The 22,693-nt window shown below is 47.1% G+C and overlaps 1 protein-coding gene across 3 annotated transcripts in view; it reads left to right on the top strand.

Annotated features, from left to right (window-relative positions):
• Positions 1-22,693, top strand: part of EXTL3 (exostosin like glycosyltransferase 3) — a 131,049-nt gene that overhangs the window by 53,706 nt on the left and 54,650 nt on the right. The gene's annotated exons all lie outside the window — the stretch shown is intronic.

Raw genomic sequence — 22,693 nt, 5'->3', positions numbered from 1 at the left:
GCCCCTTCCCCAGCTCTGTTCCCTTCCCTGGACACCCTCCAGCCCTCAATGTCCTTGAGAGGGGCTCAGAAGTGTCCCCAGGGCTGGAGGTGCCTCAGCAGTGCCAGCACAGAGGGACCATCACTGCCCTGGTCCTGCTGGCTGCACTATTAAATTGATTAATTAAATTAGTGTTGCCTTGTCTCTTAGTTATTGTGGAGTTCTCATTTATCTTTTTGCTGCTTGCAAGGTTTCCTTTAGGACTGAATTTCTGGCCATGACTCAAAGCCATAACTCCAGATTTGATTCAGACCTCACCAGGAGCCCTGAAGGGATTCTCGGGCTCTGTGGTGATTTTTGCTCATCCTGGTGTCCTGTTTGTATCTGGTGTGTTCCTGAGTTGCCAGATGGATGAGTTTAGGCTCTTTTGCTCTTTTTTTCCTGACTCCATGGATCCCTGAGGTGATGGCTGTGGCTGGAGCTGTGGGACTCTGTGTGGGCTCTTCCTCCTCAGCATTCCCACGTCCCTGTCTGTGGGTTTGTGTTTGGATTGGCAAGTGGGAATTTCCATTTTTTAAAATACTCCTTCAGCTTTGCAAGCTTTCATCCTGAAAAAATGAAGCCTGTCTGCCCTTTCCTCCTGGAAAGATGACAGAAGGGTTTTAGCTTTAGGGAGAATATTGGACAGAAGCTGCTGTTGGAAGGCAGAGGTGCAAATGGGATTTCCTAAACGCTGCCTTGCTCCAGCTCTGCCCTTGTGTAACACAGTGGCAAAAATAGCAGCTCTTTCTGGGAAAACTGGAGCACTCTTGGAAGGTCCCACCTGTTCTGTGCTCCTTATAGCTCCTTTATGTTCCTTACAGTGCATTTTCCAGAGGGATTTTGGCACTGTGGGAGCTGGGGCTGTTGCCTTTTCCTGTGGCCCTTTTGTGGGCATAAGTAGGTCAGTGGCACCAGTGCTGCTCGTGACACTTCCCCCTGCAAGCAGAGCAGAGCTCTGGGGCTGTTCCCTGGCCTCTGGCTTTAGTCAGGGTTACGTGTTTGGCCTTCAAACTGGCACAGGGTGATGGCTGCAGTCTGCTGCTGTGGCACTGCCTTTCTTCTGAGGCTCTGAGCCCCTCATCCCACAGCACAAAATGGCACTGCCTTTCTTCTGAGGCTCTGAGCCCCTCATCCCACAGCACAAAGTGGCACTGCCTTTCTGCTGAGGCTCTGAGCCCCTCATCCCTCATCCCACAGCACAAAGTGGCACTGCCTTTCTGCTGAGGCTCTGAGCCCCTCATCCCTCATCCCACAGCACAAAGTGGCACTGCCTTTCTGCTGAGGCTCTGAGCCCCTCATCCCATAGCACAGAGTGGCACTGCCTTTCTGCTGAGGCTCTGAGCCCCTCATCCCACAGCACAAAATGGCACTGCCTTTCTTCTGAGGCTCTGAGCCCCTCATCCCACAGCACAAAGTGGCACTGCCTTTCTGCTGAGGCTCTGAGCCCCTCATCCCTCATCCCACAGCACAAAGTGGCACTGCCTTTCTGCTGAGGCTCTGAGCCCCTCATCCCTCAATGTGCTGAGGGACTCGGGATCCCTGTGCTGCTGTTGGGTCTGGATATGGGAGGAAATGCTGGCAAAGGGTTCCCATTTCTCCCAGAACCTTTTATTCCAGATTACCCCATGCTGCTTCCCTGGTGGTGAAGCCCCTGTGAGGGGTTAATACATTGTCTCAGCAATTCAAAGTGGGAGAGTTTTGGATTGGAAGTTCTATTATTCATTGTTTTGCCTTCATTTTGAGGATCTCAAAGCATTTTACAAAGAACTATCCCTGCTCTGGAAAACCAGCAGAAGGTCCTGGAATATACTGGAATATATTGTATTGGAATATATGTACTAGAATATATTCTCTTCCAAAAACCCCCAAACTTCAGCACTACATGACTGAAGGGTCAGCAATAAGCACCCTTTCTGCCTTCCTTTCATTCTTTTATTGTGTTTAACTTGTTGGTGTTCAATGCCTTTTTTTTAATTATTTTTTTATGTTTCCAGTTTGAGTTTTTGTCTGTTGCTGGCATTTCTTGTTCCCATGCTCAGATTTTATTTCAGTCAGAACTATGAAATAGTTGAAGGCAGACCAGCACAAGATGATTAATTTTTCCTGTCTCCCTAGATCATCTTTGGAGACTATCAAGACATATGTTCTCAAATAGATTCCCTGGTAGTGTGGAGGTTATGGGAATGACTGAGCAAGGCTGTGCCCTTTCCTTCCTGTAAAACTGGGATGGTTGGAAGATGCCAATCAATCAGTTTTGTGTAGTGCTTACATCTTTTGCTCAAAACAAATTTGTTAGATGGTTTACATCCTGCTGAACGGGAAGTAGCTTTTGATTTTATTTCTCCTCTCAGCTGCTCTTTGTGACCCATGAGCTCCCTGGTGAATTCCCAAGGAATGCTGTGAGCCAGGGAACAGGAGCAGAATTCCCTGAGGTCGTGCAGAAGGGTCTGGGGCACAGCTGGGAACCAAACCCCAGTCACCCAACACCCATCCCTTGCCTTAACCACTGTACAAGAATTTCCTCCTGCTGTGCCTCTAATAGAAACTGCAGGGCCAAATGAAGTGGGCAGATTGCAATCACTGCTGCTGAGTTATCCCAGCGGTGGAATTACTGCAGCCCTCTGCTTTCCCCTACTAATTTGTGAAGTTTGCTGCCTCTTCCCCCTCCTCTCCCTCCCAGAGCTCCACCTTGCCACATTCCAGGCTCTGCCTGTGGGAAAAAGAGCCCGAATGACCAGCAAGAGCCCAGATGTTGTGGCTGGGGGCAGGAAGCACAAGTCAGCTCTGCCTGATTTGTGAAGCTAAAAATAGTGAGAGCATTAATACAAATTTCTGCTTTCAGCTGGCTGGGCAGCCCGGCCTCTCCAGAGGCATCTTCCTTGTGGGAGCCCTGAGCACAGGGAGCAGGGCAGGCAGCTCGTTAGATTAATTCCTCAGTGCCTTGGTTCCTTGTTTTATTTGCATTACAGGAGTGCCTGCAGGCCTGAGTGCAGCTGCGTGAGCCTAAAGATGAATTTCAGAGTGAGGGAATGTAGTGAGTGACAGGGAGGGGACACAACCTGCAGCCACGTGGCACCGACAGCAATAAACCTGGGGTGAGTTGTTTATTTTCTGTCAGTGAATGCCTTCAGCTCTTCACTGGGAGCTGTGGGATGCCTGGTGGATAACTGGGAAAAGCAGGCACTGTCCCCTTCCTGCAGCAGTACAGGAGGAGGGTTGCTTGGGATGGTCTGTGTGGATGCTGAATGTCCTGCACAACCTTCCAGAGTCACTCTAAATCCCCTTTTCAGTGATTTCATGTCACGGGCAGCCAGTGGGAGAGCACATTTGGGGGACTGGGGAGCGTCTGGACAGCGTTTTCCAGCATTATGGGTGGGGTGGGGAGGGTGGGAACAACGTGATCAAAGTGGCTTTTGTTCCCTGCAGCATAGATTATAGTAATGTTGCTATGGCCACAAATCTCCCTCAAATTGCTGCAGACAATTCATGAATTTCCTTTTTTATTACATCCTAACACTGAAAACCAGCGAGGCTGCCAGAAACCTCTCCCAGGGAAACCTGGAACCGCTGGAGATGTCAGGAGCTGCAGGAGGGGCTGGAATTCAGGTAGTGTGAGTATTGCTGTGCTGGGGGACGCTGGAAAAAGGGAATCTCTTGTTGCTGGAACTTTGGGATTATTTTGAGGTGAAGTAATTAAATTAACCCAGAATATCTAGCTGCTCACTTTGATCCCATGACTCCTGATTAATTAGTTATTCCCATCTCCAGGGGAATTGGGAGTATCAGCATGCCTGAGCCCTGTAAGCTTTATCCTGTTTTTGTTCCTTTCCCAAGGAAGCTGTGTGGTCAGGAGAGCCTCACCTGGCTCAGCAGTGGGGGATCCCTGGCAGTGCTTCCTGCTGCTGCAGCGCATGGGAAGTTTTATTTTTTCCTCCTGTTTGTAGCTTTGCTCACTCACAAAGGAGCAGAATTCGGGTGCCCTGAGCACTGGGGGTGACGGATTTGTGAGTGGTTTCTTTCTGGTTGAAGTCAGGCTGTACATCTTGTGTGAAATCACTCATCAGAAACTCTTGTCTTTGTGGGCAGAGAGGGAGGGAGAGGGGAGGAAGTCGGTTTTGGTTGCAGCTTTCTCACCCCGCAGCTGCCTGTGAATTGGTCTGTGGGGGTTCTCTCAGGGCTTGGGGTCACTGCCTTCTGTGGCGCTGGGCAAGCCATTTAGCTCTTTCTGGCCTTAATTGGCCTAATTAGTGCCTTTAAGGTGTCTCAAATTTCTGGTAATTGCTGCTTCTGGTTGTACACCAAGGCAGTGACCAAGAGCCCGGGGCATGTTCAGCTGGCTCCTTGTTAGTGTGTAGCCAAATAAACATCAAAACTCCTTTTGCTGTTTGATGTGACAGCTTGGAGGTGATGCCTGAGCTTGGAATCCCAGACGGTTTGGGCTGGAAGGACCTCAAAGCTCATCCCATTCCTCCCCTTGCCATGGACAGGGACACCTTCCACTGTCCCAGGCTGCTCCAACCTGGCCTGGGACACTTCCAGGCGTGGGGCAGCCACAGTTTAACCCAAAGCATGGCTGTGGCCATTCCAGCACTCAGATTGCACTGCTGTGACCTCGTCTCTGAAAATCAAACCTCGTGTTATTTTCATCCATTTGTTAATTTAATCCTCATTGAAACCCATCCTTGGTCCTTGTCCTCTTCTGGATCATGGGGTAGATTTTTTGGTTCCATGTGACAGAGCACGAGCTTTTCTCTTCATTTCACAAGCTTAGACTCGCATTTTGTGTGCCTACATTTTGTATTTTTCGAGGAACTGCCAGATTTATGCTTTTCAAATACGATGTAACCTTTCTGCCCAAGAGTAGAAATCATGGAAACACAGGATTTGGGTTTTCAGGGACCCTAAAGATGTTCCAACCCCATCCCCTGGGCAGGTTGTGTCCTTCAAGTGTCTGGGTAAAGCCCAGCCAGTGTTTTGGCTCTTTCATGGTTATGGTTTGGATCTTTCATGTTTATGGTTTGGATCTTTCACATTTATGTTTTGGATCTTTCATGTTTATGGTGTGTTCTCCTTGGGCTGCCTGTTTTTTGTGGGTATTGTGGGTCTCTTGTGCAGTGCTTCAGCAAGGATCAGAACCATCCTTGGTTCTTGTCCTCTTCTGGATCATGGGGTAGATTTTTTGGTTCCATGTGACAGAGCAGAAGCTTTTATCTTCATTTCACAAGCTTAGACTCGCATTTTGTGTGCCTACATTTTGTATTTTTTGAGGAACTGCCAGATTTGTGGTTATTAAATATGATGGAACCTTTCTGCCCAAGAGTAGAAACAGGATTTGGGTTTTCAGGGACCCTAAAGATGTGGTTCCAACCCCATCCCCTGGGCAGGCTGTGCCTTTCAAGGGTCTGGGTAAAGCCCAGCCAGTGTTTTGGCTCTTTCATGGTTATGGTTTGGATCTTTCACATTTATGTTTTGGATCTTTCATGTTTATGGTGTGTTCTCCTTGGGCTGCCTGGTTTTTGTGGGTGTTGTGGGTCTCTTGTGCAGTGCTTCAGCAAGGATCAGCATTTTGGGGTGACCCTACACAAAGCTCAGGAAGAAATCCTGATGATTTTCTGGAGCTTCCTGGAGCACTTCTGTGAGGAGACAGAGAAGGCCAAATGTGTAGGAACTCAGAAATGGAATGAGGATTGTGTGGAGATGGAAACAAAGGAGGGAAATGTCCTGGAGGAGGAATGGGGGATGAGGAGACACATTCAGTTTGTGGGCAGAGGCCATACACCCTGATTTCATTATTTTATTTCTCCTGTTTTTTTGGGGTTTTTTTACTTCCTTCTTGTGCACTGTACCACACTTTTCATTAATTTCTAAGAACAGAAATAAAATACTGAAACTGTTTTGGCAGCTTCAAAAGCAGGAAATCCACATTACTGTGGTGTGGCTTTATCAGCCCGTTCTCACACTGGTGGCCTGAGCTTTGCCATCCTCAGGTGTCCTTCCCATGGCACAGTGAGCTCAGCCTGGGCTGCTGGGGCTCTCTGGAGAAATCCAGGCTATCCTGAATGGACAGGCTTGGACAGCTCCAGCAAACACTGCCCTGCTCAGAGCAGTTCTGTTGTCCCACATCCATGGTGAATTCTCATGTTCACCCCACAAACACTGATTGAACAGAAAGATTTATGTTCGGGGGAAGCATAAATAAGCTCTTTAGTGTGCTGAATGTTAGTGTGATGTTTTTCTTCCTCCAGAACTGGAATGCTTGGCACAAGAAGGATGTGGATCTGTTGGAGTGGCTCCAGAGGAGGCCACGGAGATGCTCCAAGGGCTGGAGCCCCTCTGCTCTGGAGCCAGGTGGGGAGAGCTGAGGGTGCTCACCTGGAGAGGAGAAGGATCCAGGGAGAGCTCAGAGCCCCTTCCAGGGCCTAAAGCGGCTCCAGGAGAGCTGGAGAGGGACTGGGGACAAGGGATGGAGGGACAGGACACAGGGAATGGCTGCACACTGCCAGAGAGCAGGGATAGAGGGGAATTTGGGAAGGAATAGTTGGCTGTGAGGGTGGGGAGGGGCTGGGATAGAATTCCCAGAGAAGCTGTGGCTGCCCCTGGATCCCTGGAAGTGTCCAAGGCCAGGCTGGACGGGGCTTGGATCAACTTGGGATAGTGGGAGGTGTCCCTGCCCATGCCAGGGGGTGGCATGGGATGAGCTTTAAGGCCCTTCCCAGCCAAACCAATCTGTGATTCCATGAAATTCCCCCTTGCCCGATTTTTTGGAAGGGTCTTTGACAAGATGATCTTTCAGGTCCCTCCAACCCAGACCATTCTGTGATGATTTGAAGTGTCACAAATGTGTGTCAAGTGTGGGTCCATTGTGGTCTCTGTGGCCACATTTTGCAGAGGACACAGCCTGCAGCAAGGAGCACACGTGGCTCCAGGTGTGTTCCCTGTGAGAGTGATGGATCTGTGCTCTGTTCTCTGGTGCAGGGAATTTTCTGTCATGCAGCAGGTGGAATGTGCTGCTTCTTATCCAGAACTTGCTGATTTTTCCTCTCCTTCTTTTCCTCTGAATTCTTCACTGCCAGGCTCAGTGGGCTCAGGAGCTTTGTCATAAAAAGCTTCCAGCTCTAATCCCTCAGTGTGCCATCAAAAAACACAGATAAAAAATACTACAGGTCCTCCTTGGTGTGTGTGTGGAGCAGAGAGGGGCAGGGAGGTGGATTTTTGGAGGAAGGACTGTGTGGAAATCTTTCCCAATTCCATTCCTGTTATCTGTGTTTAACATTCTTGTTCTGTGCTCCAGCCCCTCACCTTTAGCTGGAGTGCTCTGAGATTGCTTATCTGAAAGAGATGGAGGTTCATTATGTTAATTGGCTCTGAAATGACTGCAGCAAATATCAGTAATTGGTATTATTATTCTGCTCTTGTTGTGTCCTGGGGTTTCCAGGGGACAGAAATGAATATGGAAAGCTGCTCTTTGTGCTGTGCTTGCTGTACCTCACGTGAGGCTGGGGTTTCAAGAGCTGTTCAGTGATTGTGAAAAATAACAGAGTGGGTGACATGGAGAGGGGAAAGATCCTGCTCATGGATGTCTGTGTTTAATCCCAGCTCCAGGAGAGCCCCTGCTCTGACTGAGGGGAGTCAGAACTGTGAATACAGCAAAGACACGGCCACTTGCCACATGAACCGTGGATGTGTGGCTGGAAAATTGATTTTAGGAGGGAGCAAGCGTGGAATAAACTGGTGCTGCCACTCCTGACTGTGCTGCCTAAAATGGTTTGGAGAGAGGATAACTCCTTCTGGCATGGTGTGTCTGCCTGCTGCTGACAGCACTATTTCTACCCAGAAATGAGATCATTTCTCCTCAAAACTCTTCTCTCCCAGCTCTCTGCTTTGTCCAGAATGGTTTTGTCCCTCATGAGGCAGAGTGGAGCTTTCCTGCTGGTGCTGACAGGAGTGAGCTGGGGCATAACTTGATCCTCTCTAAGCTGCAAAGCAGAGCAACATTTTGGTAATTTGCTGTAACGGGATCTCTGTGCTCAGCAGAATTTGTAATGTCAGCTGGGATTTGATGTGGATGGGAGGACATCAGAAAGAAGGAAGGGTGGCTGGATAATTCCTCCTGAGGGGCAGCAGTGGGGCAGCTCTGATCTCTCTGTGAGCAGGGACAGGACACAGGGAATGGCTGGAGCCAGGAATATCCAACCTAAACCAGGAAGGTTTAGATTGGATATCAGGAAAAGGTTCTTCCCTAGAGGGTGTCAGGCACTGGAACAGCTCCCCAGGGAATGGTGACATTCCCAAGGCTGCCAGAGCTCCAGGAGAGTTTGGACAACCCTCTCAGGGATGCACAGTTGAGGTTGTTGGGGTTCTGTGCGGGGCCAGGGTTGGATTGAGATCCTCACGGTCCAACTCTGGATATTCCATGATTCTGTAATGGATGAGGAATTTAAGAAATTCGGGGTAGGAGGCAGAAGCTGGAGTGAGGACAGCATTAGCAGGTAGGAGATCAGCTCCACAGAGAGGAAATCAGAGTGGTGGTGTTTGCAGGGGTCCCAGGATGAGGGAAGAGACGAGGCTCTGACTCTGTGTTTCAGAAGGCTGATTTATTATTTTATGATATATATTATATTAAAACTATACTGAAAGAATAGAAGCAAAGATTTCGTCAGAAGGCTGGCTAAGAATAGAAAAAGAAAGATAACGAATTCTTGTGACTGAGACAGTCTGGACAGCTGGACTGTGATTGGCCATTAATTAGAAACAACTACATGAGACCAATCACAGATGCACCTGTTGCATTCCACAGCAGCAGATAATCAATGTTTACATTTTGTTCCTGAGCCCTCTCAGCTTCTCAGGAGAAAAAATCCTAAGGAAAGGATTTTTCATAAAAGATGTCTGTGGCAAATGAGAGTGAAGGAAATGTGAATCTGCTTTTAGTTCCTTTCTTTCTAATCCCACCTGTTTGTTTCCACTCTGTTCCCTGGCCATCCCTAGGGGTCTGGTTTTGGCAGAGGGCTGGAGGGTGATGTGATGAGGAGTGCTGGGCTGCTTTGATCCATGCATAGCCATGACTGGGATATGGGCAGGACACCCAGGAGGGGTTTGAGAGAGGCCTGTGGCCATCCTGACTGGAGGGAGAGTAAACCATGCTCAGTGTGAAAAATGCCAATCACTTGTTTTGAAAATTTTAAAAGTTTCATAGTAATAAAATGGTTATAAAAATAGGAATACAATTAGAGTAATAATAATTTGGACAATTTGAATTAGGACAACATGAGACAACAGAGACAAAGAATTACAGATATCCAGGTAGCTTTTTCTGGGCAACATGAGCCCAAACAAGGACACACATTAACAAAGGATTAACCCTTAAAAACAACAGCCTGTTGCATATTCATACACCTCATCCATGATGCATCAATTCCATTCAAACACAGGATTCTGTCTGCTCATCCTCAGCTTCTTCCTCTGAATCCTGACAGCGCCTTCGAGGTGGGAAGAAGTTCATTTCTTCTGATAAGAGAGCAATAAATTCTTTATCTCTGAAAGATTCAGGTGTCCTGTGGATGCTATCTGCTGTGAGTCCTTTCTCTAAAAAAATATCCTACACAGGATAGTTTCTATTTTAACATTTTGTTATAAGCTAAAACTATATTTACCACACTACTTAAGAGAATGAATCCAGCATTACTTTCTAACACAACACAGATAATATTCATTTGAATATTTGTGAAAAGCCAATCATAAAATACATGCATTTTTCACACTCAGCATGTAGGGCACAGGAGTTATTCCTTCTGCATTGTGGAAAAGCAAATGTTTGTAATGATTCCCTTCCTGTCCTGTAGCAGCCAGGCTGGAAGTTGCCAAGGGAGTTGATTTTTCCATTCCTGGGGTCCTGTAATCAAACCCCAACTACATTTCTCCAGACCAAATCCCAAATACTTGAGGGTATTTGTATTATAATACCTGTAAATTCAGGTGCTGATTGCACTTTTATCCCCATCTACAGCTCCAAGCATCCTGGTTTGTTCTCCTGCTCTCTGCTTTTCCAAGCATTAGTTTACTTGGCAAAACCAGATCTGCATCACCTCTCCAGCTCTGGAATCACTGCTGGTGCTCATTAAAAGCTGAGTTCCAGTTTTGGAGGTGCTGTGAGTTGGGAAGAGTGTTAGAGCCACGTTACAGCTGTATGGGATACTTAAAATGAATGGAAAATACTGATTTGCACAAGGAAAGCTGCTTGGAGGGAGTGGATGAGAACATGGTGGGCAAGGGAATCCCTTTTTTCTCTCCAGCTGCCTCGTGGATGCCTGGAGCTTTGTAAAGAAATTTGCCACAGTCTGATGCACTCATTGTGGAATTAAGGACAAATTTTGATGCTACTGTTTTAGGACTGTTTCCTTATTATTTGAATCTTTGCTCAGAAAAAAGTCTCAAGGTTTTTTTTCACTGTGTCTCTGGGTCCTCTCTGAGCAGCACAAGACACTGCTGACTTTTCAGTGGACTCAGATTTTCTGAAGTTTCACCTCTTTTTATTTAATTTCTAATTTTTTGAAATAAAATATTCCTCAGATTGAAGCTGAAATGATACAACTTCCATCTGGGAACTATTTTAGATGTAATTAGAAAAAACAGACTGTAAAACACACACTCATAAAAACAGTTTGTCCTTTCCAATGTACTAGAAAATGATTCTCAGCAGCCTCTTAATGCCCTCTGCTCACCTGTATTTAAGCTCCATGACATGCTCAGAGACACAGTTACACTGGATTTTAATACTGACTCACACATAAATTCCCAGTATGGATCATTTGGGGGAGATTAATATGGAGAATGTGTTAATAGTGAGGAATTTGAAGTCATTGCAGATTTTGCAGCACTGAGTGTGCTCGAGGAGCTCGGTGACTGTGAAGCCGCTGTCCGGTTTGGCTTGAAAATGAGATCACTCAAAAAATGTGCCTTGAACTTTGGAAATTCTGTGGATGTGCACAAATCCTCCTGCCTTAGAAACATGGAATCCCAGAATGGTTTGGGTTGGAAGGGACTTCAGAGGTCATCTCATCCCATCCCTTGGGCAGGGACGCATCCCACTGTCCCAGGCTGCTCCACGCCCTGTCCAGCCTGGCCTTGGACACTGCCAGGGATCCAGGGGCAGCCACAGCTTCTCTGGGAATTCTATTCCAGGGCCTCCCCACCCTCACAGCCAAAAATTCCTTCCCAATATCCCATCTAACCCTGCCTTGTGTCCTGCCCTTGTCCCATTCCCTGTGTCAGGGCCTCCTCACCCTCACAGCCAAGAATTCCTGCCCAGTATCCCACCCTAACCTTGCCTTGTGTCCTGTCCTTGTCCCATTCCCTGTGTCAGGGCCTCCTCACCCTCACAGCCAAGAATTCCTGCCCAGTATCCCACCCTAACCCTGCCTTGTGTCCTGCCCTTGTCCCATTCCCTGTGTCAGGGGCCTCACCACTCTCCAAGGCAAGAATTTCTTCCCAATATCCCATCTAACCCTGCCTTGTGTCCTGCCCTTGTCCCATTCCCTGTTCCAGGGGCCTCCTCACTCTCCCAGCCAAGAATTCCTGCCCAGTATCCCACCCTAACCCTGCCCTGTGTCCTGCCCTTGTCCCATTCCCTGTGTCCTGTCCCTCATGGCACTATCCAAAGGTGTGAATCATTTTTTGCAGGTTTCTGGACCCCATCTCCCCCCTTTTTTGGCTTTTTAACATTCTTTGTGCCTCCACCTCTAGTCGGGGCAATTTTTTGGTACGAGGCAGGAGCGAGGCACCACTTACAGCTTCAGGATTTACCAGCTGATCCCATCAGCTTTCCATAGGGTGCCACTGATTTCCCAGGCTTTGATTTGCTGCTGTTTTTCATGAGCATCTCCCTGAGCCCCAGGGAGGTCCCTTGATTAAGTCATTAGTGCTCTGTGGGACCTCATGGGGAGCCCAGGCTGCCTCAAATAATGAGCTGACACAAGAGTGGCGGCATCAGATGGATCCTGCCCCATCCCTTCTCCTTCTGATTCTTTATTTTTCATGGTGGGCTTGGTTACGGTGCCATCTGATTTTTGTGAGAGGGATTTTTTTGTGGAGAAATAAAATTTGGGCAAGGATCATGTAAAAATAATGTCTGGGTCCTGTAAAAATAATGTTTGACCTGCCCTTCCTCTTCTTCATCCCCAGCTTCAGGGTTTGCTGGAGACTTAAAAAAAAACCCAAACAAAACAAACCAAACACCAAATTGCTTTTGAGTAACGTGAAATCCTGATTATGGAAATGTGAATAATGGATCACAACACACATTCATGTTCTGCCTGCTCAGAAATCCTGCTGGTGGCCTGTGCTTGGGCATCTAAAGGGAATTTTAAAAAAGCTTTTTGGGGTGGCTGTGTGAAACCAAAACCTTCATGATGGTTTTGGGTGCAAAGCAGCACTGATGTGTATGTTACAGATAAATAAACTATTGAGGTCTTTTCCAAAGGAGCAGGCAGCCTAAATTGGGTGTTGCAGCAAAGCAAAGCAGCAGAGAAGGGTGGGTGAGGAGCCCTGAGAGGGGATTGATGGATGTTCTTAGTTTGGGAGAGGGGATTGGTGCCATTCCTAAGCTTTTTCTGTGTTTGAAAATCCTGTTTTCAATTGTTCTTATCATGCCAAACTTCAGGTAGAACAGAACATTCCAGCTAATTGCTTGCTGGTGCTTTTTGGGAAGTGTAATTCAAACTGTTCAGCTGTTTTGGAGGATGAGACTGAGCAAATACATTTCCTCACAATTAAAAATAAATACAAATAAAGGCAGGGTGACCAATTCAAGTCACGGTGCCTCTGCACTTGGGAGCAATGATTGGATATTTGGCAAATACCTCATTTGCAGTTCCCATAAAAATCCACCAAAGCTGGGCCAGTTTGAAAACATGAGGGAATAAGGGCAGGGAATGAAGAGGGAGAGGAGGGAGACAAATTTTATTTCTTAATCATCACTGAATACCACCCTCGGGTTGGATCCTGTCCTCGCTGTTCCCATGGGCTGTGTCATTTTGGGGAAGCTGCTGGAAACAATCTCTGCAGAAATATTCTTCCCAGAGCACTGGTTTTGAACAGCCTGGATTCAGTTTTTGCAGGGATAATGGAATTCAGTGGGACTGCCCTCTCTGTATGTGAAAATATGTATTTATATAGAGGTGTATGGTGGTGAGAATGATAAAATATCCCTGTATATAAATGTGAAAGTGTTTAAGGATGGGGTTTGGAGCAACCTGGGGTAGTGGAAAGTGTCTCTGCTCGTGCTTGGGGGTGGAACTGGATGAGCTTTTGGCTCCCTTTCAACCCAAACCATTCTGTGAGATATTAAAATCTGAGGCATCCCCTCATGAGCAGAAGCTGCTGATCCCTGCCCATCCTCTGAGGCTCCTGTCCTTGTGGAATGTTGGTGACAATTTAAGAGCCAAATTTGGGTTGAAACAGCTTCAGAAGATTCTAGAAAGCACAGTTGTACACATTGTACTTCTGTAGGAATCCAGCTGGAGGTGGGATGGTGCATTGGGCTCTTGGCTTGGAGCCTTATGGGGGACAATGGGGATAAAAATCTTTATTTTTCTTTTGGTGGAGGTGGCGACCTCTAAGAAAAATAAACATGGCAAAATAAGCATTACAGAGTATTTTGTCTTCCTGATACAGGAAATTTTTGCGGCACAACATCTGAGATGACCACACAGGTCCCCCATGCTGAGTTAACCCAGCAGGAATCAGTGCAGGAGATGCTCCTGTGTAACAAACCAAACCAACAAAAACCTGCATGGCTTTGAGATGGAGCCTGTGGCAAAATGAGCAGAGCTCTGGACTTCACAGCCTCTAATAAAGGCTTTGCAGGTGTTGAAGTTACAGAATTGAACATCACTGCTGGTGGCACCACCCATCGCTCCTGTGGTGACAAAAGCCTGCAGGAATTCCAGGGAACAGGAGGGAAATGTGAGAGTCACTGAAGGATGATTTGTCTTATCTGCTGGGCAAACACTCAGATTTGCCAGTTTTTCATGTTATTTTTGTTTGATAGAGGGCAGATAAGCAGATTCATTTTTTAAGGACCTCTTCTTGTGCTTAATCAATTTTCTCTTGTGTGTAGTGAAAAGAAATTGAGTGTCAAATTTGTGCTTGTAGGGAGGAGTGGGTTCTCTGTGAGCTGCTCTGAACAAATCCATCTTTTTGTGACCAGGCAGCATCAGAGCTGTCAGGAAGGTCCTGTGAGCCCCTGTCTCTGCTCTTTTTTTATCAGGATAGGAAATAAAAGTCATGGAAAGGCTTTGATAAAGCTGTAAATGTGATCATGGGAGCTCTTAGGAGTAGCTGCATCCTGGCCCTTGTGATTTTCATCAAGTGCAGAGAACAAGAAAATCTGTGGAGCTCACAACACCAGTGGAGTAATAAATTGTTCCAAGAACATGAAAAGTGACTTGGAGCAATCCAGATTATTTTTAAACTGGAGTGAGCAGGGTGGGCTGTGCCTGGGGCAGAGGGCTCAGCCCTCCAGGAACTGTGCAAAGGTTCTTTTGGTTGCACTGAGCAGCCAAATCTGCTTCAGTTCCCCAAAAAACAAGTGTTTAATGCCATCTCTGTGAGCTGGGAAATAGGAACAAAGGATGTTTTTACACCAAAAACTGAATTTCTGACAATACTGTTCAAGTATTAGCTCCGATATCTGTGTGTTAAAATAGTTGTGGGAAAAGCTGGAGATCCTGCAGGAGGAGCAGCAGGGCAGCTTTTGGATCAGGGTAAAAATATCTGGAGCTGAACTTTTAAACTCTCCCACTTTGCTTATGGGTCAGGAGAGAGAGCAGAACTTGAATCCCTTCTCTGGGAAAAGCTGCTTGGAAGGTGACATTGAAAGGTGGACGTGGGCTGGGATGAAATTCCCTGGAAGGGATGGATTTGCTGCCTCTGAATTTATCTTTGGGGGTTGAACTTGCTTCTTCCTTACCTGTGGGAATGCTGAGATATCCAGAGAGGGTGGCACCAGTTTGGTGGCAGTGAGCAAATGAGGTTTCCATTGCCTTTCTTGAAGATAAAAATCTCAAGGTGCATTTTCTGCTGTGAAAGCAAAATGCTGTCATGGAACAGAGGGTGGCTTTGCACCATAAAATCCTGGAAGTTCTTGCTTGGATCAGTTCCTTTCAAATGGATTTTGGCAGTGGGCTGGGAGCTTAGGAGAATTTTCCGGAAGGGGATTGTTGTCACTTCTGTGTGTTCTTCCTGCTGGAGAAGGAAGAGCTGTGCCAAGACAGATTCTGATGTGCTTCGAGTTATTCTTTGCAGCAGTTCATTTACCCCTGCTGAGCATCCCTGACTTCATGGTAATTCTCTGTGCCACTCAGCTGCTTTAAGGTGAAAAGGATTTGTAAAATCCTCAGCTGTTGGTCCAGGTGAAAAGGAACACCAAGAACCTTAATTTGAAGGTCCAGTTTTTATCCCTGAAAGTCTTGAGCCTCTGGAGTGTGCAAAGTGATTTTTTAAATCAAGTTTTTCTGAGTTAGATAAGGGAAAAAAAAAAAAATCCGTATTTCCTCTCAAAATGAGATCCTAATCATGGAATCATTCAGGTTGGAAAACTTCTCTAAGATTATTGAGTCCAGCTCTGCCAAAGCCACCACTGACCCATGTCCTCAAGTGTCACAGCCACAGAGCATCTAAATCCCTCCAGGGATGGGGAATCCACCACTGCCCTGGGCAGCTGTGCCAGGGCTGGACAACTCTTTTGGGGAAGAAATTATTCCTAATATCCAACTGAAATAATGTCTTAGGTCTTGTTTTTCCTTGTTGATAAATGTTGGGAGTAACATGAATGTCTTGAGCCTCTGGAGTGTGCAAAGTGATTTCTTTAATAAAGTTTTTCTGAGTTAGATAAGAGGGGAAAAATTTCTTCTTTCCTCTCAAAATTAAGTCCTAAAAATGAAATAATTTAGGTTGAAGACTTCTATAAGATTATTGAGTCCAGCTCTGCAAAGCCACCACTGATCCATGTCCCAAAGTGTCACATCCACACAGAATCTAAATTCCTGGGCAGCTGTGCCAGGGCTGGACATCTCTTTTGAGGCAGAAATTATTCCTAATGCCCAGCTGAAATATTGTCTTTTGTCTTGTTGCTCCTTGTTGATAAATGTTAGGAGTAACAGTTCCATGGCAAATGTCCTGTTTTCCTCATCCACCCTTATTTCCACCTTGGAAATCCCTGTGCATTCCTTTTTTCCTCTCTGTGGTTTTCAGACTTGAGCTTGCTGAGGGAATTTAGGGATTTTAAAAGGGAATCTTTGTCCTTTGGGGATTTCAGTGGTCGCTTAACCATCCAGAGGTCAAGGTTGAGAGTTGTGTCTCCTGCAAGAGGGCACGAAAGGAGAATTTTGGCATCTGGGGCGGGTGATGGGGAGCACACAGAGCTCTCAGTGGAGCATTTCCAGCCTGAGTTACGCCCTGCCTTGTGTGCTGGCAGGCTCCTGCTCAGCTGAAGGTGAATTATGACCTTAAATCCCTTTCCCTTCTGGTGGCTCAGCAGCTTTTAGGGCATCTCCAAGCTGCCTAAATTTGGATCTGAGTCTGAACCCAGCCCAGCAAAGTCTGTGAAGTTGCAGGATAAGGACAAGGCAGGAGAAACTTGGCAGGTTTGGACTTGACTCTTGGGGCCAGGGAGGATAATTACCCAATTTGTTTCTGGGAAATCACTTGGTTTTGTTCAGGTTTATGGAAGAAACTAACAGTTCATCCTTCACCAGCCTGTTAAAATTCCTTTCTCACAACAGGATCATAAAACCTTTGACTTTCTCTCTCTGCTTGCAACAACAGGTTTTGATTTCCCTGTTTGTGGGACATTGGGGCTCTCTGGAGTGTTTTATGGGGATTTCTCCCCCCACAGACCCCTCCTGTGTTATCCCACTCATAATATCAGGATTTCCAAGCACTCTTTAATTTCCAGCTCTGCTTTACATGTCCTTTTCTGGAGGATTAATGTGCTGGGTAACCTCTGTGCATAAACAATTCAGGAGCAAATGCAGTTAATGGACCCTGATGGTTTTTTGGCCATTTTTATGGGACACGATGCCTGAATTAGCCTGGGAAATTTTTCTGCTCTTAAATATCAGAGCTCAATTTAATGTTTTGTGTTGTCCAGACATCTGCTGGACTTTGGCATCTCCTTAATGGCACTTGGAGTGGGAGTGCCAGGGCTGTGGATCTGGGTTTGTGTTGCTCTGTCCCCATCAGGTTGGAGAATCCCAGGAATTATCTCCTGGGCATAATTCTGTGTTAGGTTGTAATATTTGTCTGCAGTAATACAGGAGAATGAGCTTAAATAATTGTACTGAAACCAAATTTTAGATTTTCAGCAGCACCTCTGACAGTGGGAGAAATAATGGTGGTGCAGGCAGGTGAGGGAAGGAAAAAACCGGTCTGGATAAGAGCTTTGAAAGAAAAGAAAATAGGGAAGCAAGTGGAGATAATTGTCAGGGAAGAGTGAGATGGAAGCAGATTGGGATGTTTTTGTGACCAGGAGTAAAGGAAAAAGCTTGTTGGTGAACTCTGTGAGGATGAGCAGAGGAAAATGGACAAATTTCCCTGGCTGGTGACAAGATGAGGTGAGAAAATAAAACTGAGAGCATTAAATATCCCAAGATGCCATTTAGTGCTGTGTGTTCCCTCCCCCATGAACAGGGACTGCTCCAGGCCACCTGGGGCTGCAAATTCTCCATCCCTGTGTCCTGTGGGGCAGGAGGAGATCTGTGTGCATGTCTGAGAGGCTGGCTTTAATTTCCAGGAGGATGTAGGTCTTGTTTGTGTTGGAGCAGCAAGCAGGAGAGGCCAGGAAGGGACCATGTGTGTAAGAGCAGGGCTGGATTCCCCGTGGAGCAGAGGAGCCTTCCTGGGCATCTCTGCACAGCTGCTCTCTGCATCAGCCATGAAAAAACAAAGCAAAAAAAAGGCAATTAAAATGTTCTTTAGAAAAGATAACAACAGCAAAGTTCTGTTTCAAAGGATGGAAGGCTCCTTACCCACTGAATTCATCCCATCACACAGATTCCTGTGATCTCCAGAGACCTTTAGGAGCTGCAGCTCACCACATCAAAGGAGTGTCCGTGGGGCTTGGAGCACAACCGTGGAATATTCAGGTGCCATGGGGGGTTCACAAGGCTCCAAGTCTGTGCCCAGGGAACAGATATTCCCTTGCTAAGGCACCATCTGACAGCCTCCCCCTTCCAGACAGCTCTGCATCAAAGGTGACCTGGAAAACTTTTTTCAATACATTAAAACATGTCCCAGACTTAAAAATGCCAAAGTCCAGGTTTAAGAACTTTGCCTCTGCTTAAAAGATGTTTCTTTGAAAGGAAGTTTTGCTTGTCCTCACAGATCTTAAGCTCTGTGAACCATGGGCCTCTCTCCTGGCACAATGTCTGCATGTGCTGAAGGGGGACATGGAGGGACACACAGCAGGGGACAGCTGAGAATGATCCATGCTCCAAAACTTGGGTGGCATCATCTGATGTCCTAGAGGGCAGGGCTGGATGGGATTTTGGGAAGGAGTTCCTGGCTGGGAGGGTGGGGAGGCCCTGGCACAGGGTGCCCAGAGAAGCTGTGGCTGCCCCTGGATCCCTGGCAGTGCCCAAGGCCAGGGTGGATGGGGTGAGGATGAGGATTTCTCTCCTCTGCCCATGGCACAGAGTGACCAGGGTCCTGCAGTGTCCCCTCTGTGCTGAGTCAGGATCAATGCAGGTCCCTGTGAGCCCTTCCAGGATTGTCACCCTTGGCTCTCCCTCTCTGCAAGCACCCCAAGAGCCGGTTTGGGGTGACCCACATGTGTTCCATGGCTTGCTGTGTGTGCATAGGAAATGGGGACCTCAGGAAAGCTCAGCACCCTGGGGGACAATGGGGACACCAGGCCCAGTCCCACCATTGGCTGCTGCCCAAAGCCCTGCAGAGCTTTGACCGGGAATGGCCCTGGATTGGCCCATGTTCCTTTGGCCTGGAATGGCCCTGGAATGGCCCTGGAATGGCCCTTGTTCCTTTGGCCTGGAATGGGCCAGGAATGGCCCTTGTTCCTTTGGCCTGGAATGGGCCAGGAATGGCCCTTGTTCCTTTGGCCTGGAACGGCCTTGGAATGGCCCTGGAATGGCCCTTGTTCCTGTGACCTGGAATGGCCCTTGTTCCTTTGGCCTGGAATGGCCCTGGAATGGCCCTTGTTCCTTTGGCCTGGAATGGCCCTGGAATGGCCCTTGTTCCTTTGGCCTGGAATGGCCCTTGTTCCTTTGGCCTGGAATGGCCCTGGAATGGCCCTGGTTCCTTCCACCCTCCCACAAAGAAACTGTTCCAGATTGCAAGGCAAGATGTATTCTATCACCATCTCTATGGCAGTTGTCTTTTGTCAAGTGGGCAGTTTGCCTTATCTCTCTCTCTGAGTGACCACACCCACTCCTCCCTCGGGAGGGGACATCTGCTGATAACAGCTATTGAATGGCACTGCATGGCTGATAAGAACTACAGCATCCCATTGGGAGATGCTCCACCCAGAGGGAGGAGCCGAGCATTCCTACCTGGATATAATCTGGAGATCCTGGAACACCAACACAGATCCTCCACTGGATTCCCCAGAGGAACAGCAGCTGCCTCTTCTGGATCTTTGGAGGAAGAATACCTGTGACTGTGTTCGCAGGGGTCCCAGGGTGAGGGAAGAGACAAGAATGTTGACTCCATATTGAGAAGGCTGATTTATTATTTTATGATATATGTTATATTAAAATTCTACTAAAAGAATAGAAGAAAGGATTTCATCAGAAGGCTGGCTAAGAATAGGAAAAGAAGGAATGAATAACAAAGGCTGGGCTGTGATTGGCCATTAATTAGAAACAACCACATGAGACCAATCACAGATGCACCTGTTGCATTCCACAGCAGCAGATAATCAATGTTTACATTTTGTTCCTCTCAGCTTCTCAGGAGGAAAAATCCTAAGGAAAGGGTTTTTCGTAAAAGATGTCTGTGACAACTGCCCCCTTTTCTACAGGATCCCTGCTCCAGCAGAACCACACCTGACAATTCCAGGAGGGCTGCAGCCACATTTCCAATTGTGCTACCAACACCCTGACCCACAGAGTGTCAGGTTGTATTTGACTCTGTCAGTGTTTTAATTTACTGCATTGTTTATTTTATCCTTTTATTTTCTTCCCTATTAAAGAAGTGTTATTTCCTGCTCCCATATTTTTGCAGGAGCCCCTAAATATAAAATTTATAGGAATTGGGAGGGGTGGGGAGAGTTTACATTTTCCATTTCAGAGGAGCTCCTGCCTTCCTTAGCAGACTCCTGTCTTTCCAAACAGAGACAGTGACATTTCCCTGTTTTCCTGGGATAGTTTCCCTGATGGGATGTGGGATGGGGTGCCAGGCAAGCAGCCAGCAGACATCTCAGCATCTCTGTGTTCCTCCCCTCCAGCCCTGCAGTGTCCAGGGCAGCTGCCTGAGGCCACCTCTGAACAGTGAGTGAACAGAGCAGCCCCTCACGTCCCAAACCTGAGCTGTGCTCCCATCTGGGAGCAAAACCTGCATTTAAAAATCCCACTTTTACACCACTCCATGGCATTCAGTAACAAATAAATCCCACAGCCTGGGGAGGGTTTTTACTCCAGGAGATGTTGAAGTGACAGGGAACTTCCCTGCCTGCCTTTTGTGGGGACAACACAAACCAGCAGAGCAGAAAGACATCCAAAATATCACTTTTCAAAGCAGCAGCAGATCTTTCTGTCAAAGGAGACATCTCACAAGGATGGGCATGGCTGGATTCATGGCAAAACAATCAATGGGGATGAAAACCAACATTTCCCACCAGCCTGGGGTGGTCAGGCTGGTCCCTGAGTTCAAGGAATAAATTTTATTTTGATCATCCATAGGGAAGAGTCCAGCAGAACCCTGGGGTGCCGCTGGGATGGGAATTTTCAGAACATTTCTCCTCTGGCCAGCACTCCTGGAGGCGTTTCTGGGTTGGGTCTGTGCCAGCCTTGTTGTGCTCCAGTCTGTCACCTGCCTTGCTGTGTCCCAGCAGATGTGACAGAGCACTGCTGGCTCCTGGTGATGGGGAGAGTTTCTGTGTGTTCCTGTGGTTTGGCAGAGCTGCAGAAATCAGCATTTCCCCCTGTTTTATTGTTTTATGGACCCCCCTCCCCTTCTGCCAAGTGGGAATAACATTGCAGAAAGTGCCTGGAGTTGCTGAATCTTCAACAGCTTCTGCTGGTCCAGGCAGTTCTTTGAAAGTTGGAATTTTTGGGGACTTTTTTTTTTTTTTTTGCTCAAATAGCAGCTTGAGATGGGCCAGAAAGTGTTGTGGCAGTGCCTCTAAAATCCTTAAGCTGCTTCAATCACTCCAAGGAGCCAGGCAATAAAAGAGCTGGAATAAAATGTATCCCTCAATGTCCTTCACTTCTGCTGACAACTGCAGTTTAAATTACTGGTGCAACCCTTCAGCATAGCTGGCTTGTAAAAACTAATAAAATATAAAATGAAGTTAGAACAGAGACTGGCCGCCTTTTCTGGGGTGGAGAGTAGGGAGAAATCACACTTTTTTTTGGGGGGTGAGCCTCTGCTGGGGTGCTGTTATTGCTTTAATGACAGTGATCAGAGTAAAATATTAATATTTGCTGGAATTTTGACATCATATCAATTATATAGTGTTTATTAGACAAGGGCCTTCACTTTAATCATGAAGTGGCATTTATTCTATGAAGAATAAATGTTTTCCAGAGCTTACATTAAAATTAGGCTTTTTAAAAAACACTCTTAGGCTCTCTTCTAGTGGAAGGTGTCCCTGCCCATGGCAGGGGGTTGAATGAGATGATATTTGAGGTTCCTTCTAACCCAAACAATCCGTGACTCTCAGAACAGTGGTTTGTTTGGGATTTGGGCATCCCATTGCCACATGCTCTGATTCCTTGGCTCCTCTGCCCCAAGTGACCAGAGTTTCAGGGACAATAATTGGTGGCTTTGAAGGAAAAAAAGGCAGATTTTAATTTTTTAAGCTGTCAGCATTCCAAGATTCCATGAATCATCTCCAGGGTTCCTTTTAACCCAGACCGTTCTGTGACTCTCAGGTGTGTGATTTGTTTGCCTGATGGATTTGGCCATCCCATTGCCACGTGCTCTGATTCCTTGGCTCCTCTGCCCAAAGTGACCAGAGTTTCAGGGACAATAATTGATGGCTTTGAGTTAAAAAAAAGACAGATTTTTATTTTGTAAGCTGTCAGCATTCCAAGCCTGCCATGAAACATCTCCAGAGCTGGGAGAGGCAGCGAGGGCCGTGCAGATGCTGCAGCGTGGGTGAGGTTTGGAGTGGGTATTTCACAGGTCATGCTGAGATAAAACCTCAGCTGTGGCTGTTGAGAAACATCTTCACTCTCCTGGAGAACTCTGGGAGGATCTTTGCAATCAGGGGAGGAAGGAGGGTTCTCTAGAAGGGTCCTGGCTGCTCTTGTTTCTGCAAACATTTTGTAGCTGATGGAGCCGTGCCAGGACCTGCAGCCTGCCAGGAGGGACCAGCTCCCATCACCAAGTGTTTCCTTCTTTGTATCCCAAAGATGTGGGCACTCAGCAAGTGTTTTGCCAGCTGAAGTGAAAGGGATGGAAGTGAAAGGGATGGAAGGGGATGGAAGCAGCCTTT

The sequence above is a fragment of the Ammospiza caudacuta genome, chromosome 3, assembly GCF_027887145.1.
Source record: "Ammospiza caudacuta isolate bAmmCau1 chromosome 3, bAmmCau1.pri, whole genome shotgun sequence".
NCBI lineage: Eukaryota > Metazoa > Chordata > Aves > Passeriformes > Passerellidae > Ammospiza > Ammospiza caudacuta.
This window is presented reverse-complemented; position numbering and strand designations above follow the sequence as displayed.